General features: G+C 34.3%; 1 pseudogene; it reads right to left on the reverse strand.

Annotated features, from left to right (window-relative positions):
* Positions 1 to 4,783: 4,783 nt before the first annotated feature.
* Positions 4,784 to 5,026, reverse strand: LOC119540681 (annotated as a pseudogene).
* Between the last annotated feature and the right edge of the window lie 4,801 nt (positions 5,027 to 9,827).

The raw sequence follows: 9,827 nt of genomic DNA on the forward strand, positions 1-9,827 counted from the left end.
CAAATTCAATTAATTTTTCCAATTTGATATGTAGTTCTGGGTGAGACTTTATTCTTTATGAAATGGAAATAATGATATCAATGATGCTGCAGCTAATGAAAATATTCTATCTAAACTTCTGTGGCATAGTGAAGGCTGTGCTCAGAAGAAAATTCCTAGCCTTAAGCATTTTCCAATAAGAGGAGCAATTAGGGAATAAAAATAAACTCATTAAGTTTTCAACTTGGGTAATTAGTATGAATGTAAGAATAGCCAAAAGAATAATATCAATAAATTTGGAAATTATTAAAAATTCTCAAACCCTATAAAAATGATGAATTTTAAAAGGTGTTTTTCAAAAGAAAATACAGGCAAACATGTATATCAATGTTTAACCTAATCATGTAAAAAAAAAAAAAGAGTTCAAACAGATGCCCTTAAAATGAGAATGGGGAGCTAACCACAAATAAAGGTAATTCATAGAATTTTAATTATTTTTGCTTCAATTTTCTTTCTTTTATTTTTTTTTAATTAGAGAAGATGTAGGTTTCAGAAAAATTATGCAGAAAATACCAAATTCCCATAGAACAGCTGTAATTAATACCTTGCATTAGTTTGGTACATTAGTTACAGCTCATGAAAAGACATTTTTATAATTGTATTATTAACTACAGTCCATAATTTACAATAGGTCTCATTGTTTCTGTTGTACTGTCTGTTTATTTTGTTTTAAAGCTTTTTTCTAGTAACATACATACAGCCTAAAATTTCCCCTTTTAACCACATTCACATATATAATTCAGTGCTGTTAATTACATTCACAATGTTGTGCTGCCATCACCACCATTCGTTACCAAAATTTATGATCAAGCTAAACAGAAAATCTGTACAAATTCATGGATTTTTAAGAGAATATTTTATTCACCTATGTACATTGTAAACAGAAAAAATTAGAATGGAAATAATTAAGAAAGTTAATTATCAAAAGCTATCTTCTAAGGAAAAATAAACACAAATTTTAAACTTACAAAGACATTCTATTTTTTAAACTTTTCATTTTTTTAACTTTAGAAACATATACAACTCACAATTTCCCATTTTAGGGACATTTTTAAACCATTAAAAACAGATAATTCCACTACAATGAAAATTTTTACAGTGTACAGAAAGAAAGGCATGGTGATTTTTATGGTGCTTTTATGGTACTACTATTTTACTGATACTAATTCTGCTAAAAATAGCTCATATATTCCATATTCGGTATTCTAACGATTATCGATGCAACAATCTTCATTAAAATACAAGCCAGAATAATCCAAAGGCACATCAATTGTACAACACAATTGAGTGGAGATCTCACAACTGAATGGAGATCAAGACAAAAATGAATGTCACTTTCAATATTATGAAATATTTCAAAATTATCTCTAATAATGTATTAATAGAAAAATACAACCACCTCAAACAATGACAAAAATTCATTCATTGCAATTCAGTGTAGATTCCAGAAGTAACATTATTGATGTAGGTATAAACCGATATTTCTTTTGACTTCAAATGCATTTATTCTAGAATTTGCCAGCCACTTTGAATGAGTAAGTGTTCTAGTTTGCTAATGCTGCTGGGATGCAAAACACCAGAAATGGATTGGCTTTTATAAAGGGGGTTTATTTGGTTACACAGTTACAGTCTTAAGGCCATAAAGTGTCCAAGGTAACACATCAGCAATCGGGTACCTTCACTGGAGGATGGCCAATGCTGTCCAGAAAATCTCTGTTAGTTGGGAAGGCATGTGGCTGGCATCTGCTCCAAAGTTCTGGTTTCAAAATGGCTTTCTCCCAAGGCGTTCCTCTCTAGGCTGCAGTTCCTCAAAAATGTCACTCTTAGTTGCACTTGGGATATTTGTCCTCTCTCAGCTTCTCCTGAGCAAGAGTCTGCTTTCAATGGCTGTCTTTAAACTATCTCTCATCTGCAGCTCCTGTGCTTTCTTCCAAGTGTCCCTCTTCGTGGTAGCAGCTTGCTCCTTCTGTCTGATCTTATATAGTGCTCCAGTAATTTAATTCAGACCCACCCTGAATGGGGCAGGCCAACACCTCCATGGAAATTATCTCAACAGAGTCATCACCCACAGTTGGGTGAGGCATATCTCCATGGAAACACTCAAAGAGTTACAATCTAATTAACACTGATAGGTCTGCCCACACAAGATTGCATCAAAGATAATGGCATTGGGGGGGGGGGGGACATAATACATTCAAACCAGCACAGTAGGAGAGCAAGGTCACAGCTGCCTGACTGATGTGGATGAAATCTTCAACCAACCAACCTTTGTTTCACTTCACAATCATGTTCCCTTTATTTCTGAATGTCAGTCTAGAAGCTCCTTTGTGCTTAATTACATGGGGGGTGGGCAGGGGTGTGGGTAGGGTGTCTTATCTAATGTTTTGGACTATGTTTTTTTCTGCTCTACTTTTCTCTAACAAAATGACACTATCTGCTTTCCATGAATGCCACAAAATTTCTATCTTTCAGCATCCTTTATTAATTTCTAAGACTGGTATGCTTTTATTTTTCAAATATTTATTTTCTGTCATTTTGCTCAAATCTTAGGATACATGGGGTAGATATATGCATTTAGCCCAGCATCTAAACCTGAAAGCTTCATTGCTGTGAACTAAAATTTGAAAGGTACTATTTCTATTATTTTTCTTGAGATTATTAATGTGCCTTATCAATTGCCAACTCTAGCTTTTCTTAAATAACAAATACACAGGCCCACTGCATAAAAATTAAATCTGTAGAGGGTGGAGCTTGGCATTATTATTTTTATAAAAGCATTTCAAGCAATTCAAATATGCAGCCAGGCTTAACAAGCTTGGATGAATCTCTTCCCCTAATAAATTACAAATGCTTAAACACAGGGGTTTGTTATTCATCCTGGTAGAATGCCTTGCACCAGGGTGATGACAAAGTAAGTGCTTATTAAGTTGGACTAAGTATGCACTAAAAGGTGCAGAATGTAGTAATTAAATTATTTATTTTTAAAAATTTTCCAAATTCTCAAGTTTTATAATTATATTAAATCAGACTACAAACATTTATGCCTGAAATATCTCTATAATTAATGAATCTCAATTATATTAACCTATGATTTGTATTTTTTATGTAGAATTAACATGTTTCTGAGGTTTGTCAAACACACAAGCCCTCGCACAAATTCTCATAAAGAACCAATAATCACAACCATGTATCTTCTTGTTTTGTAGATTGAATCATTTAATCTTTTTATTTGCAGAATAGATTTTTAAATTATTAAGATAGAAATTTCCATAATTTATAAAAATGTCCAGGGTTATATTTAGTTGGTTTCCAGGATATCCATATTTTTAATTATGCTTCACAGTATAATAAAATACTATAGTCGTCTGTGATATTGTAGCACTGCGTAATGAAAAAACCACTCAACCCCAAATCTCAGCCTGGCAACTGTGTGTACCCTGAGAGCAATAAATACAATGGTATCTCAGGAAAGTGGAAATAAAATCTAGGGCTGACACTTGAGCTGCATGTTGTTACTAGAACCGGAATATGAGAAATAATTGTTTATGGTATTACTTAGAAAATTAAAAGCAGCCTGTAAATCATAATATGGATATAATGACTGCAAAATTAGACATATACTTTCACACTCTGGCATTGTATATGTGCTGCAGGTTCCCAAGCTGCTGTGATGACCTACCCAGGTCAGAGAACTTCTGTCTAGTCATATCTCATTTATTCAAAATCATGTTGAAGTGATCTGACCTCACACCTTCCCTTTGACAAACACTTCAAAGGCTGGAGTTATATATAAGTTATGACTCAAGAAGTGTTTGTGCTCTCATCCAAAGATTTTAAAGCACTAGAAGAAAGGGATGTATTATTATTTTTGCTGCAAGATGTGATTTCTAAACAGAATGTATACATTGAGCTGTTTCATGGCAAAAAATGAAATCAGAACATTTTTAGTTTTTTACTTCAGTTCAGTAGCTTAGATGTTTTCTAACTTAACGGACCTGGAAGTGTGTGTGTGTGTGTGTGTGTGTGTGTGTGTGTGTGTGTGTGTATTTCAAGGCAGAAGTCCTAGCAGGACTATAGAATGGATTCACATTAAGCATGAATTGCATTTCATTTTTTAGGTACATCATAGCAGGCAGGCAAGATATTTGAAAATAAAGAGCATATTCTCACCACACTGAAAGTATGCCTCTCGGCTGCCAACTACCCCCACAACTTCACATAAAATATTTTTATTGCTTTAAAAAGCAGAAGGCTGCACTGGGATATCTATATTTTTTTCTCTGTGATTTAGTTTTCTTTGGATTTTATTTATTTATTTTTTTTTCAGGCATGAAAACCTTTTATTTTAAACCACAATCAGCAGGTGGCTACAACTATCCATGTTTCATTAGAATCACAAAAAAACCTAGGTTAAAAAAAAAAAAAGCACCACTGATTACTACTCTAGAAAAACTGCCTGAAAAATTAGAATATGCACAGTAAAAACACCACAGTATGCAAGGACTAAGTTATTAAATCAAGTGCATGGAATGCTGAATCAATTTTACACACAGCTTTCAATATTAAATTGATACTTATTTCACTAGAGAATGATGGAAATTTCCAAAAAGCAGGACTATGAGAAGGTAAAATGTCCATCCTAGAATCTTAAAAAAAATTAGCGAATAGAAGTATTTGGTAAATACTTCTGTCCCAAAAGGTACATAAAATTAACCCCAATTTTTCGAGAATTCATTCTCCCTCCTTATCTACAGATTAAATTTTCTGTGCCTTCCTTTCCAGCTTCCTACTTTTCCTCCTTCTTCCCTCTAGCAACTTTGTTAATCTTTGTTCTGGGTTCTTTCTTACCAGATATTTTTCTTAGTTTACGTTCAGGTTTGGAGGAGCAGGTTTCGCTGACAATCGGAGACCGTCTTATGGGCCCCTGTTTAGTTACTTTCAACCCCTATTTGTCCTCTGAATTCTCTGGAGACTTTCTCTTCGGCATAATGGCTGTGTTTGTGCAGCAAAAAGTAAAACAACTTACTGGCTCCGCTGCTTCTGCCGCCGGATGCTGCCCCCGCGGGTGGAACCGCTCACGCCGTGGGGTACCGCATACCCAGGCATCTCCAACCTGCGCTTCCGTGGCTCCCTTGTTATCCTTTGGATTTTATTTCTCCTTTTAAATACTATATAGTTTGTGTTTGTTTTTTTAAAGATATTTTCATTTTATCTTATTGAAATAGTGATTCTGAGTTTGGACCTAGGAACAAGACTGCTGGGTTTAAAACCTAGTAAAGCACTTGGTAGCCATATCACCTTTGGGAAGTTGCCTCAGCTTTCTGTGCCTTGGTCCCCTGTATAAAATGGGAATTTAGGGCCTAGTGTAAAGGATTGTTGTTTAGATTAAATAAGTCAGTTTTATGTAAAGGGTCTTTAACAGAACCTGTCACACAATAAGCCTCCACAAAATGTCTGCTGCTCTTATTGTTATTACTTAATGATGCACCCAGAATAGGAACCATACAAAATAAGCCGATCTTGCATGCAGTCATGTTCTTCTGAGGATCTTTTATGCATATGGTTTCAGATAATTATCTGGTGCTAAATAGCCTGAAATAATTTAAAAACTTCAGGGATAGATGTATTTTATTTTCTTCAAATTGTTTTGCTCTGCACAATGAATACAGATATGTTAGGAAAACAACTCTGAAAACTCCTTGCAAGACAGATGTAGAAGTTGCTAGGTCATGGATCAGATGAAAACCTCAGATTACATCTTCTTAGCAGCTCCATTTGGGAGGCAATAGGAACAGAGCTACTTCAATAGGTTTGAAGTAGATTTTAATATCACCAGTATTGGCATTTAGCTCAAAAGGTTGTGGTTGGTTTTGAATGTGTTTGAATAGCTAACAGGCTTTAAAAATTATCTATGTTGGAGTAAAGAATCATGAAAATAAGGAGTTTAAGGGAAGTTTAATGGAAAAGGGTGGGCACTTTCATGATTTCTCTCTTTCTTGTTTCTGCTCATAAAAGATCAGAGAAATTTGGATCTAGGATCAGAGAAATTTGATTTCATTTTAGTTGGAAGAAATTATTACAAGAACCCTCTGAGACTTTATATAAGTCATCTTCATCAAGCACTTCCCTCAGAGGATTCCAATTCAGTAGTTTAAACTTGTTTTAATTTGCTAAAGCTGCCAAAATGCAGATAGCATAAAATGGATTGGCTTTTACAATGGGAATTTATTAGTTTACAAGCTTACAGTTCTGAGATCATGAAAATGTCCTAATCAAGGCACCATCAAGGTGATGCTTTTTCCTGCCAGTGATCCTGGACTCCTTTTCTACATGGCAAGGCACATGCAAGTGTCTGCTGGCTTCTCCCTTCTCTTTTGGATTTTGTTCCTTCCAGGTTCTGTCTTCCATGGCTTCCTTTCTCAACTTCTGTGGCTTTCTCTTTGTTTGTCTGAATTTCATTCTCTTTTAAAGGTCTCCAGTAAGAGGATTAAGATTCACCCTAAATAAGGTGGATCACATCTTAATATCCTACTCACCAAAAGATCTTATTTACAGTGGGCACACACTCACAGTAATGGGTTAACTTTAAGAACATACCATGCTGGGTCCATACAGCTTCAAACCATTGGGCGGAATAAGAAATTTGTTTCGTCAGTCAGTTGGAGGTAACTTTGATCCAATAACTGATGGCTGATAATCCTTTCAGTTTTTATTTTATAAGATGAAGCTGAGAATGAGAGAAGAAAACACCACATTGTGTGTTTATGTATTACACCAACTTCCAATTTCATTGCATTTATTATTTCTCCAATCATTTCAGAGTCCATACTTTCAAAGCTTTATGTAAGAGCTATAAAATTTCAATAACTCTATGTCTCAACAAGTAGGCAGCATATCACTTATTTCTGATATTTTTAAGCCCAACACCATCAGTGAAAAAGTATTTGCTGAAAGCCTAAATATAAATAGTTGAAAACTAAGATGACAATGAAAAAATATCTTAAAATTTTGAAAAATGAAGATATTTATTTGATTAGTTCTATTTTCCTTTTGTAAAATTGTGTTTTACTAAACCTCTGTAGTTACTTATGTATCTATAAATGGCTGTTTCATCTATGAAGATGTTTCAATTAAATGTAAAATAAAAAATAGCTTCTAGATTTTTTAATAGAAAAAAATGTTTAATTGAAAAATTATAGAGCAAAACCCTGTACCATATTTACAAAGTATGTGTATCATTTTTAATACATTTTTATTGTGAAATTTAAAATATACAGAACAGTGATAACTTTCAAAGTATGATTTAACAAGTAGTTAGAGCAAATTTCAAAGAATGTTATGGATTACAGTTCCACAATTTCAGTTATTTCCTTACCATGATATATAACAGATATACAGAAAGGTGATAACCTTCAAAGTATGTTTAACAAGTAGTTATATAGGTAATTTCAAAAAATGTTATGGGTTACAGTTCCACAGTTTCAGTTATTTCCTTTTTGTGAAATATAACATATATATAGAAAGGTGATAACTTTCAAAGTACAACCCAACAAGTAGCTATAGAGCAAATTTCAAAGAATGTTATGGGTTACAGATTCACTATTTCAGTTTAATCATATACATATATGATTCAGCATTCGTAATCCTTTGTTAAATCCTATCTTGTCTGTTGCTACCCCTTACTCTCATTTAATCACTTTCTCAATCTTCAGGGTGTTTAGGCAGTGACCACCCTAACTTGTTCATATTAAAAAGGGGTGTTAACATTATAGGGAAGGGAGCTGCCTCTGGTTGATGTTGTTAAAGAGGCTGTTGCCTTTAGGTTTTAGGACTTGTCTGGAATAGGAGCACTCTGATGGAATTAAGTTTCTGAAAAATAAACTTAATGAGTGAAACTTTTATAGCATCTCAGATGGGTACCTAGGTATTTCTGGACTACTGTTGGTTAGGGCTCAGCATACTGTGGCCATTTGGGATATCTTTCTGGAACCTGCGTAAGAGTAACCTCCAGGATAGTCTCTCGACTCTATTTGAAATCTCTTAGCTACTGTAACCTTATTTTGTTACCTTTCTTTTCCCTCTTTTGGTGAAGAAGGTATTTTCAATCCCTCAATGGTAGGGCCAGGCTCATTCCTGGGAACCTTGTCCCACATCACCAGGGAGATTCACTCAGCTGGGAGTCATGTCCCACATGGGGAGGTTAATGAATTTATTTGCCCAGTTGGGCTTAGAAAGAGAAACACTATATCTGAGCAACAAAATAGTTTCTCTGGAGGTGCCTCTTAGGCATAATTATAGGAAAGCTTAGCCTCCCTTTTACAGCCATAAGTTTCACAAGAGCAAGCCTCAAGATAAAGGACTTGATGTATTAAGTAAGGGGTTCCTAATTTCACATAGCATATATTCCATCCAAGGTAAACAGTATCTCACCTTATCTTCACTTAGTTGTGCAAACATCATCACTCTCAATTTTAAACAAGTATCATAACACAAAACACCCCAAAGCTCTTATCAACCCCTAATTATTCATCCCTAATATTAGTATAGTATTGGTAAGGTATATAGTCAATAATATGTAATGGGTAGTTTTTCCATATACCATTGTGTTGTTAACTCTTTGTACCATGTCATACCTTAGAAGTATATCATGCAAACACTAGTGCTATTCTGTGGGTTACATGCCTTTAAACAACCACTTTCAATCATGTTCACCTTCAGTACAGAACTGATAATTATATTCCATTGATGAACAATCATCACTTCTTTCCCTTCCCCTACCTTTAAGTTCACCATCATCATGTCTGTACATGGTAGGTTATCATTCCCCCTTCCTAAGCTTCTGTCTATCTCTAGGTCCCGTATATTCTACATTATAAGAGACTTATTTTACATTGTTCAGGGAGTTCGCATTAGTGGTAACATACAATATCTCTCCTTTTGTGTCCGGTTATTTCACTCAGCATCATGTCTTCAAGTTTCATCCTTGTTGTCATATGTTGCAGGCTGAAACATGTCATATCAACAGAACTGTTGATACAGTAAGTGTATCTAAGATCTAGTTACCTCAAATCTGAATTCTATCTTTCAAGTTTTAGTCTCCAAACAGATTTTTCACATGAAATAACTAACTGTAGAAGTTAAAATGGCTGGAAATACAAGCAATAGAAGGTGAAATAAATTATACATCAATAATTTTTAAAATGAAGCATTTAGAATCTTTTATGCAAGTTGCTAATTTAGTCAAAAGAATGAGAACTGAAAATCATGGGTGGGAAAGGATAGAGAGGAGAGGTAAGGAGTGATAGGCAATAATTGACTGCTAGTTAATTGCCATGTCACTGCACAAATAATGGATTGTAGCATTCAGTGAGAACATATACAATCAATATAAAAATGGTAGTAAAGTAATAGTCACTATTGATCCAGAAAGCATATGACCATCTCAATAGATATTTTATGATTTATTTACTAAAGCTAAATGCTCATTATTGATAAGTTTCTTAAAGCAGAACTTCCTCTATTTATAAAAAGGCATTTGTCAAACCCAGCAAAATGCCCTGTTTTTAATGGTTAAATCCTAGAGGTATTGCCATTAAAGTCAGGCAGAATCTTTAGCTAGACTGACAAAGAAAAAGAAGAGAAAGGATGAAAGTAACTAAAATCAGATGAAAGTGGAGGCATTATTAACAACCACATAGAAATAAAAATGATTATAAAAGGATACTATGAGCATCTATGCACCAAAAAATTAGATAGCCTAAGTGAAATGGACAAATTCCTAGAAACAC

This window comes from Choloepus didactylus, chromosome 7, assembly GCF_015220235.1.
Source record: "Choloepus didactylus isolate mChoDid1 chromosome 7, mChoDid1.pri, whole genome shotgun sequence".
NCBI lineage: Eukaryota > Metazoa > Chordata > Mammalia > Pilosa > Megalonychidae > Choloepus > Choloepus didactylus.